This window comes from Strix uralensis, chromosome 2 (genome assembly GCF_047716275.1).
Source record: "Strix uralensis isolate ZFMK-TIS-50842 chromosome 2, bStrUra1, whole genome shotgun sequence".
NCBI classification, from domain to species: domain Eukaryota; kingdom Metazoa; phylum Chordata; class Aves; order Strigiformes; family Strigidae; genus Strix; species Strix uralensis.
Window position 1 is genome coordinate 65,818,961 of NC_133973.1, and position 11,102 is coordinate 65,830,062.

Here is an 11,102-nt window from a genome sequence, read left to right on the forward strand (position 1 = left end):
TCACCACCAGAGTGAAACAGTGTGACTCTCCCTTAAGAAACCCACCAGCCCATGTGTGTACATCCTTATCCATACCAACCCCCTTTTCCCCAAAACCAACCTTGAGTGTCCAGGCTGCACAGTCACGGTCAAAAGTTCAGTAGCACTAAAGTTAGAGTGGTCTAAACAGGTGTGCACTTACAAAGAGAGATCCTAGAGCTTTATTAATACTGGCAAGTGATGGGGCCCAACAGGAGCCGATCTGCAGAGCCAAGGGCACTAAGAAAGCTACATCCACACTTGAGAGGTTTCCCTTCAGGAGGGCACATCAGGTGGTCATGTTCAACTGAAGAGCCCAGTTCTTATGCCCAGGGAGCAAGGCATCTGAACCAGAGAATGAAAGGAGCGGCCAGTCCCAAGCTTCATTTCACAGGCATGCTCCTGACCCACACTAAAACTTGTATCAAGACATGCACTGGACATTCTGTGATTTCATGGCCTCACAGCCAGCATTAACAGCAGCCACCCTGGCCTCTAGGGAAAGGTGCCTGCCAGTCCCAGCTCCTTAACTTGTCCCCCCTCACATCTAAGCATTATGCCTGGTTCTTCTCCTCCATGGCTGGGCAGCTTTTCCATGCTTCATTTTGTCCTTCAGGTCATGTTTATATGACACTGCCCAAAGCAGGACTGAGAAAACCCCCACCTTTTCTATTCCAGTAGAGTTTTCCAGCCAGTAATTATTTTCCCAAAATGCCTGTGAGTTGACTCCCGCTTTTTAAGTGGAGATCTGGTGTACAGAAAGCCTAAGGAAAAAATACTGACCCCTTTTGGAGCGTCAGCTGAGGCACCTAAAACTTGATTTAATATCATATACAGACTACAGCCTTGACTGACTTCAGTTGCAGCTCTGAACAAACTGGGCTTGTGCAAGTCATATCCCAACAATTGCGGTTAGAGAATGAGGAACCTGTAACCAGTGACATCACTTTTGAGAAGTCAGGGTTAGATGACATAATTAGCATCATGCAAAACTTTTGTGGCAACTGCTGGCACATTATAAGATTATCTTTTTTTCTTCATGAAGTTCTCCCCTCTCTCAGTACCCACCTTCAATCTTCTGCAAGAGAAAGCAGAACCACAGGCATCTTACTCTTCAAGACTCTCCTCAAGCCCTCCCCATCTCTCTAGTCCAATGAATGAGACATGAATTCTGTGAAAAAAAAGCATGTGACAATGTAACGAGAATAACTCCTACGCTAAGAAGCGTGGGTGAGAAGGGCTGGGGGAAGTCCCTAAATTTGGCATTTCCCAGCCTTTTGTACCAGCTGTTGCAAACTCAGCACTTCCTGAACGTAAATTTCTAGACATAGGCCAAAAAAAAGAAAGGCAAGAAGCAAAGCAAGTCCCGTCAGTCCTGGCATGCTTCACAGGTTCTTAGTGCAAGTCTTCTTGCACAGTTAATACCTTGCTTTTTCTCCATCCCCCACCCTACTGGACTTCAGTCCTACTACCCTTCCCTCTCAAACTTCCCTGAAATGTTGTCTCCTTATCCATGGCTATATCCCAGATTCCCCCCAAATTATCCTCATCATTAGGCTCATCACTCGGGTCTAGCACCTGAGGCTGCAGCAGGCTGTTGCAGTGAGGAGCCCTCTTCACCATTTGCAGGCTGGGACAGGTCATACTCTCTAAGAATTTAGTCACCAAACTCTATTACAGAGTTTTTCCCAGTTTGCATGGCCCAAATTCTTCAAAGATTTGTCATTTCCCCAGTGTTTGTATCACACAAACAGCAAAAGGCACATTTCAAACAACAGAGTGAATTCACCTTCTCACTGAGTTTTAAGTCCTTCATCCATTGCAAGAGATCAGTGTAGCACACAAAGTTTTTCTTCCCCATAAGGGCACAACACAACCTAAGTAATTTTCCTAAAGGGTATTCCCAGAAACGGCATAACCATTTTAGAAAGTCAGCAAAATTACAGAATCACAGAATCATCTAGGTTGGAAAGGACCTTGAAGATCATCCAGTCCAACCATTAACCTCACACTGACAGTTCCCAACTACACCATATCCCTCAGCGCTATGTCAATGTGACTCTTAAACACCTCCAGGGATGGGGACTCCACCACCTCCCTGGGCAATCCATTCCACTGCCTAATAACCCGTTCTGTAAAAAAATGCTTCCTAATATCTAGTCTAAACCTTCTCTGGCGCAACTTGAGGCCATTCCCTCTTGTCCTATCGCTTGTTACTTGGTTAAAGAGGCTCATCCCCAGCTCTCTGCAACCTCCTTTCAGGTAGTTGTAGAGGGCGATGAGGTCTCCCCTCAGCCTCCTCTTCTCCAGACTAAACACCCCCAGTTCCCTCAGCCGCTCCTCGTACGACCTGTGCTCCAGACCCTTCACCAGCTTCGTTGCCCTTCTCTGGACACGCTCGAGTAATTCAATGTCCTTTTTGTAGTGAGGGGCCCAAAACTGAACACAGTAATCGAGGTGCGGCCTCACCAGTGCCGAGTACAGGGGTAAGATCACTTCCCTGTCCCTGCTGGCCACGCTATTTCTGATACAGGCCAGGATGCCATTGGCCTTCTTGGCCACCTGGGCACACTGCTGGCTCATGTTCAGCCGGCTGTCAATCAACACCCCCAGGTCCCTCTCTGACTGGCAGCTCTCCAGCCACTCCTCCCCAAGCCTGTAGCGCTGCTGGGGGTTGTTGTGGCCCAAGTGCAGCACCTGGCATTTGGCCTTATTGAAACTCCTACAGTTGGCCTTAGCCCATCGCTCCAGCCTGTCCAGGTCTCTCTGCAGAGCCTCCCTACCCTCGAGCAGATCAACACTCCCACCCAACTTGGTGTCATCTGCAAACTTACTGAGGGTGCACTTGATCCCCTCGTCTAGATCATCAATAAAGATGTTAAACAGGAGTGGCCCCAAAACCGAGCCCTGGGGGACACCACTCGTGACCAGCCGCCAACCGGATTTAACTCTGTTCACCACAACTCTTTGGGACTGACCATCCAGCCAGATTTTTACCCAGCAAAGCATGCGATCATCCAAGCCTTGAACAGCCAGTTTCGCCAGGAGAATGCTGTGGGAAATGGTGTCAAAGGCCTTACTGAAGTTGAGGTAAACTACATCCACAGCCTTTCCCTCATCCAATAAGCAGGTCACCCTGTCGTAGAAGGAGATCAGATTTGTCAAGCAGGACCTGCCTTTCATAAACCCATGCTGACTGGGCCTGATCATCTGGTTGTCCCACATGTGTTGTGTGATGGTACTCAGGATGAGCTGCTCCATCTGCTTCCCAGGCACCGAAGTCAAGCTGACAGGCCTGTAATTTCCTGGATCATCCTTCCGACCCTTCTTATAGATAGGCATCACATTGGCCAATTTCCAATCTGTAGGGACCTCCCCGGTCAGCCAGGACTGCTGGTAAATGATGGAAAGCGGCTTGGCGAGCACCCCAGCCAGCTCCTTCAGCACCCTCGGGTGTATCCCATCAGGTCCCATAGACTTGTGTGTGTCTATGTGATGCAGTAGGTCACTGACTGTCTCCTGGATTGCAGGGGGGTCGTTCTCCCAGTCTCTGTCTTCTGGCTGAGGAGGCTGGATTCCCTCAGTACAACTAGTCTTGTTATTAAAGACTGAGGCAAAGAAGGCATTAAGGACTTCAGCCTTCTCCTCATCACTTGTTACCATGTTTCCTCCTGCATCTAGCAGGGGATGGAGACTCTCCCTGGTCTGTCTTTTGCTACTGACATACTTATAGAAACATTTCTTGTTATCCTTGATTGCTGAAGCCAGGGTAATTTCCAGCTGGGCTTTAGACCTCCTGATTTCTGCCCTGCATAGCCTCACAGCATCTTTGTAATCACTGAGAGTGGCTAGTCCCTTTTTCCAAAGGCTGTAAATTTTCCTTTTCTCCCTGAGTTCCAGCCAAAGCTCCCTGTTCAGCCAGGGTGGTCTTCTCTGTCGCTGGCTTCTCTTACAGCACCTGGGGACTGGTGTTCCTGAGCCATTAACACTTCCTTCTTAAAGAGTGCCCAGCCTTCCTGGACCCCTATACCCTTCAGGACCATCTCCCAAGGTATCCTTTCAAGCAGCTGCCTAAACAAGACAAAGTCAGCCCTTTGGAAGTCCAGGATGTCAGTTCTGCTTAGCCCTCTCCTGGCCTCCCTAAGAATAGAGAACTCTATTATTTCATGATCGCTGTGCCCTAGTCAGCCTCCAACCGCCACATCGTCCACCAGTCCTTCTCTGTTCACAAAGAGGAGATCCAGCAGGGCACCTTCTCTGGTTGGTTCTCTCACCAGTTGCATCAGGAAGTAGGATAACCAAAGGCAAAGGTTTATAAAGAAAGCATTTAGGACATGCAATTGCAGCTGGCACTATCAGCTCTACATCCTGTAAAAGAAACCTCCTCAGCCAAATGCCCTAAAACGCTTGTAAGCTCCTCCAAGTTGAAGACAAGGTGTTTTAGGATCTAGTCACACTTGCAGAGCTCACCTCAAATAACACAGGCGTTAACAAAGCAAAACTCAAGTAACCCCACAAAATCCCAGGTTCCCTGACTCACCCATGCCTGCCCTCTCAGGTAGAGTACAGACTACACTAAATCTTTCTGTGCCTTTAGCTCAAGTGCCTAGCAGACTCAATATATTTCAGAATAATACATGACAAAGAAAGCCCTCAACTACATGTTAAAGTTTCAGGTGGCTAATGAAAGTATTGCTCACAGACTGGAGTGTTAGGTTGCTGCACCAATTGCAAACACATATACCCTGATCGTTTGTGTCAGGGCAAAATTAAAATAATGCATCAAATTAAGCTCCTGACAGTATCCAGTGTAACCTGCATTAGCCATAAGCACAGGCAGCCTACACACCAAGTTCACTCTGCATGATTGAACCCAGAGGTTACAATTGACTTTTAAAGGTATCTGTTGATAATAAGGCCATTAACATGTTATTCCTCCTCTATCTCCTACAGGAACTTTCCACCTTCTCTAAACATGTTACCAGTATCTTCAGTACTCCCAGCCTCATAGGAAAAGTTTTGTTTACAGGCCGCAGTCATCAATAAAGCTTATTTGGTGTGTTGTCCCCCCAGAGATGGCTTCTTCACGTCTGATGATGACAATTCTCCTCTGCAGAAAGTACTCGTTATTCTCCCCTTCAGGGACAGGGAAGAAGAGTTGGATTGAAGCTTTGTGATTCATTTTCAGAAGGCAATACCTGTTTGAGCGAGACTGGCAGAGCCTGCAGCGGCGATGCCTTGTAGAGGTCCTTCCGAGCAGTGACACTGCACAGATGTCTGTGTGCACTGTGCGATGCTGACGGTCAAGTCAGTCTGGCCAGTTAGAGATGGGGTATCTGGATCTGGAGCAGAAGTCTAGTTTCAGCATGCTGCCCAACCTCTCCCTTGGATTAGGAAGGGAGAGGGGAGGGGCCAGGGATCCCAAAAACTTTAAATGAATAAGTTACTCCACGATACTCTTTACCTTCCCTCATTTCCCACAAAGGCCCTTCTGTTTGTGTCAGACATACAAATCAAACATGGACGGGGCAAGAATCATAAGCCTTCTGCTAAAGAAACAAAGTTGGGGAAATAACTCCACACTCCTGGCTCCTTACAAAATTCAACATTTCTTCCATCATATCCAGATATGATTAACGTGCACTAAAGAAGATAAGGAGGCAGGAGATGGCAACAGCTCCCCAGCTATAGTCCATCTCTTGGCACACAAGACTGGTTGTACATGGCCATGTGAGATTGGCCCCACCTGCCTCTGCTGATCTTCTCCTCCCAGTCAGATCATCCAGCACTCACACACCAGCCCTGCTCACAGCCATGGCTCACTGCTCTGAGAGAAGAGATAAGACCCTAAGGATCAGCTGGGACAATGAAGTCAAGGCTTCCGCTGCTTTAATAGACAGTGGCCTGACAGCCTAGTATTATTTTGCTTCCTTTATATACATCAAAATGACAACAGAGCCTCAAGGTAGGTAACCTCTTCCCAGTTTCTAGCCTCACCTGCCTCCTGGCCAACTCAGACTGGCCTGTGTTAGCAACTGCATCATCTTCTGGCTCCCCTCCTTCTCTAGATGTGAACTTCTCTTTGGGACCCGATGGGATACACCCAAGGGTGCTGAAGGAGCTGGCTGGGGTGCTCGCCAAGCTGCTTTCCATCATTTACCAGCAGTCCTGGCTGACTGGGGAGGTCCCGACAGACTGGAAATTGGCCAATGTGATGCCTATCTATAAGAAGGGTCGGAAGGATGATCCAGGAAATTACAGGCCTGTCAACTTGACTTCAGTGCTCGGGAAGCTGATGGAGCAGCTCATCCTGAGTACCATCACACAACACATGTGGGACAACCAGATGATCAGGCCCAGTCAGCATGGGTTTATGAAAGGCAGGTCCTGCTTGACAAACCTGATCTCCTTCTATGACAGGGCGACCTGCTTATTGGATGAGGGAAAGGCTGTGGATGTAGTTTACCTCGACTTCAGTAAGGCCTTTGACACCATTTCCCACAGCATTCTCCTGGCGAAACTGGCTGTTCAAGGCTTGGATGATCGCATGCTTTGCTGGGTAAAAATGTGGCTGGATGGTCGGTCCCAAAGAGTTGTGGTGAACAGAGTTAAATCCGGTTGGCGGCTGGTCACGAGTGGTGTCCCCCAGGGCTTGGTTTTGGGGCCACTCCTGTTTAACATCTTTATTGATGATCTAGACGAGGGGATCAAGTGCACCCTCAGTAAGTTTGCAGACGACACCAAGCTGGGTGGGAGTGTTGATCTGCTCGAGGGTAGGGAGGCTCTGCAGAGAGACCTGGACAGGCTGGAGCGATGGGCTAAGGCCAACTGTAGGAGTTTCAATAAGGCCAAATGCCAGGTGCTGCACTTGGGCCACAACAACCCCCAGCAGCGCTACAGGCTTGGGGAGGAGTGGCTGGAGAGCTGCCAGTCAGAGAGGGACCTGGGGGTGTTGATTGACAGCCGGCTGAACATGAGCCAGCAGTGTGCCCAGGTGGCCAAGAAGGCCAATGTTGTCCTGGCTTGTATCAGAAATAGCATGGCCAGCAGGGACAGGGAAGTGATCTTACCCCTGTACTCGGCACTGGTGAGGCCGCACCTCGATTACTGTGTTCAGTTTTGGGCTCCTCACTACAAAAAGGACATTGAATTACTCGAGCGTGTCCAGAGAAGGGCAACGAAGCTGGTGAAGGGTCTGGAGCACATGTCGTACGAGGAGCGGCTGAGGGAACTGGGGGTGTTTAGTCTGGAGAAGAGGAGGCTGAGGGGAGACCTCATCGCCCTCTACAACTACCTGAAAGGAGGTTGCAGAGAGCTGGGGATGAGCCTCTTTAACCAAGTAACAAGCAATAGGACAAGAGGGAATGGCCTCAAGTTGCGCCAGAGAAGGTTTAGACTAGATATTAGGAAGCATTTTTTTACAGAACGGGTTATTAGGCAGTGGAATGGATTGCCCAGGGAGGTGGTGGAGTCCCCATCCCTGGAGGTGTTTAAGGGTAGGGTTGACATAGCGCTGAGAGATATGGTGTAGATGGGAACTGGCAGTGTGAGGTTAATGGTTGGACTGGATGATCTTCAAGGTCCTTTCCAACCTAGTTGATTCTGTGATTCCGTGATTCTCCCACTCCTTCACTTCCCCCAGTACAGGTTTAGACAGCAGTTATACCCCTTCTTCTTTCTTAGGCTAAACAAGTTCTGCTGGCTGCCTGGGAGGTGGGCTCTTCATTCCACTCAAGCACCAGCAGCCCCTCTCTGCATCTCTGCTGAATCCCCCCAGTCACAGCTGATGAGAACTGGAAATGGGTTTGAGGTGAAGCCTCTCCACAGCCTTAGTCACTGTATTCATATTTGTGAGCCATTACTGGAAATATTTAGCTGGATGCATGCAGGATCAGGTGGTAGCTTTCTCACGGCCATGTTATGCTGTTGGCTTAGAGTTCTTCATTGAAGCCTTCACCTTGTCCTTCTGGTCTACCTACAGTCCAATTACATACTTTCCAATGCAAAGTGTTTAAACCTGAAACAGTTCCAACTAGGAGCTGCAGAAGAGGCCCCAAAATAATGGAAGTAGGAAAACTCTGACAGTACTACTTCAGAACAGGAGTGCACAAAGCAAATCTACCATGCTGTATTTTAAGCCCCAAATTCATCAGTAAGCGGATTACAATAAAAAAGTATCACTATCTAATGAAGTGATTTTTCTCTGATTGGCAAGCAATCATATGATAGAGATAGCAGTAATGCACGTAAGTTGTTTTCCATCAACATGGCATTTTCAACAGCCTATTAGGACAACCCTAAACTCACAAAAAACAATTATAATTTACTGCAGTACCTCGCTCTCACACAGAGATGTATTTAATCAGTGTGCTGAGATTAAAACCTGATTAAGAAACTATTATCACTGGTTGGCTTCCAGAAAAGTGAAATTATATTTATACTGTCTAGTAGTCAAGAGGAGTAAAGTAACGTACTACCACTGCTTAGAAAGCAAGGAAACAACAACTTTTCTCCATCTTTTCTATGAAGTCCCGTAATGCTTGATGGGACAAAGGTCTAGCCTCCCAGAACCTATCCTGATGACACATGAGAACAGCAAGTGCATGCATGCACCCTTGCAACTGAGATGCCAATGGGAAACTACAGTACACACTACACTTGACCTTAGTCAAAAGGCCAAGAACCTAGGTCCTAAAAACAGCCAAACAAGAGTATATAAAATGGAGCAAATGGTGTGGAACCATGAAAGGGGGTGTGGAAGCCCCTTCCTCATGTTGCTTGCTTTCTTGCTACGACTTTGTCCCTAATCCCCTTCCTCTCACATACTTCCAAATCCGTAATTTTAATCATAAATACACACCCTGATGGGTTTTACAGCAAAGAGATAGACTGAAAAGATAATGAAAGGAAAACAGATGCTGGCAGATGAAAGAAGCTTGTGAAGTGGACAGAGGCATACAAATAAAGGTCTGCTTTAGAGTCTTGTTGTCTCCAGAGTGTTTGATGAGTCTTCTTGCTCACTGCTTTTTCACAAGTACAAATGGTAGAGCATTGCAAAGAACAGTCACAAACCGAGGAAACGGAGTAAGTGCAAAGAGTCAACTCATACTTTACAAAATGCTTAAAGTAGAATGAGAGTAAAATAGGTAGATCCAAAGCGAAGCTTTGCAGTATGGCAGGTTACAAATTTTACTTGCTGTAAAACCTTACTGAAAGCCATTCAAAACATAAGAACAAAGATGCCAAATAGAGAACAGCAGCAATTTTTCCATAAGTGAATTCCTGACCAACCCATGAAACATCTAAGAAGTATCTCATATGCAATCTTGATGTTTCACAGTCACAAGTCATTCGTGATGGACAACAACTCCCTGAATTTTCTCTTTGTGTTCCTCAAAATTATGGAGAACATTTTTTATTTCCTACAGCCTCTTCCACCCTGCTGACAAGAGTAGAATAACAGCTCATACTGTGGTGTATCATCCAAAGACCTCTCAGGACATGGAAAAGAAAACTGAATAAAACAGAAAGGCTGTAGACAAGAGAAAAAAAAAATCTACAAGACTAAATGTTCCTACTTCTTAAATCACAGTAGGTGCATAACACATAGCTGTTGAAAGAGCTAGTTATTCCATGAGAGCTTTTTCTTCTCTTTGTATGCTTCCAGCATAGCTACACATTTTTCCTAGATGAGATCCACTTACTTAGACATGATCTGAGAGCCTTGGCTAGCTTCTCAGTATTAAAATGCTTTCCAGCACGTGTACATATGCCCTATAGTCCACATTTACCCTCCTATTTGCAGATTTGCTTTTGTCCCAGAAACTGCTCAGAAGTGACTTGTACACATCCAGGGCGGTCAACGTATTTCTGGCAGTTAGGGTGCATACTGCATTTCCAGGTGTGCAGCCTTCAGGATTATTTTTTCATTACTTCCTTTCCACTTTTTTTTTTTTCCTTTCTGTGATTTCAAACAGACACCCGCAGCAGATGCTTCATGCTTTCAGCCTGCCATGTGCATGCTGTCGCATCGGCAGCTGCTCCTCTGGCATGCACATACACCATACGGGGGAGCATGCTTGCTCCTCTAACACCTCCCATAAAGCTTCAGCAACTTTCCCTCAAGCATCTCTGGGGGGCTTTTAAGCCACTGCCCATGTTTTTTTGCAAAGTTGCTCTCCTAGATATTGCCTTGCCTGGGTCTATCACTCTGGAATTTCTATCAGTGCGGTTCCTTTTTATGACTCAAAGCAAACACACATCTTTTTTTTCCCCTTTCACTCCTGCCTGGATTAAAAGGGAAAAAGGATGATTTTACAGTAGCTAGCCCTGAACAGCACCATTTCTGTGCTTAAACCAGCCTGTTGCCACCAGCTGCATAGCTGAAGGCCTAATGCTTCTTGCTTCATATGGGAAACATCTCCTACTGCATAGCAAAACAAGCTGCAGGCCTTTCAAAGCTGCTCTGGTGGCGACGAAATGAGACACCTCAGGCTACTGCCAGATGCAGGAAAGCAAGATGACAGCTCAGCTGCACACAATTGCATTAAAAGCACAAAACCAGAGATTTATACAAGGCAGCACCAAAGTCAGCTGTACCCATCAGCATGAGCTGAACTCACTCCTCCCCTCCAGGAAGGAGGCACTCTGTGCTCGCCAGCTCGAGCACTGCAGGCTTTGCTGCTAATAGGATAACTTCCTTCTACAACCTTCCCCACAGCAGTGGCCCAGGAACATGCACATCTAACTTAGGCTGAAAGGGAATTTTCCACCACCCACAAGCCTCTTTCTACCTTGCATAAATCTTCTCAAGCACAGGCTGCAAAGAAACTGCACCAGCCTCTGCAGATAACACATAACAAGCAATTTGCCACGATAAATCTTCAGGGCCTAACTCCTGTGTCAAGTTTCCTTTACACCCTCACATTTAGAATAAGCACACGTTGAATTTACACCTACTTCCAGGTCCCTTCACATTGCAGTAATAACAGGATGGGGGCTCAGTGTAAATTAGGATAAGGCCATTAAGCAGAAAGGCCATTCACCCTCTCTCTGTCAATTAAGGGGTATCAGATACAGGCAGA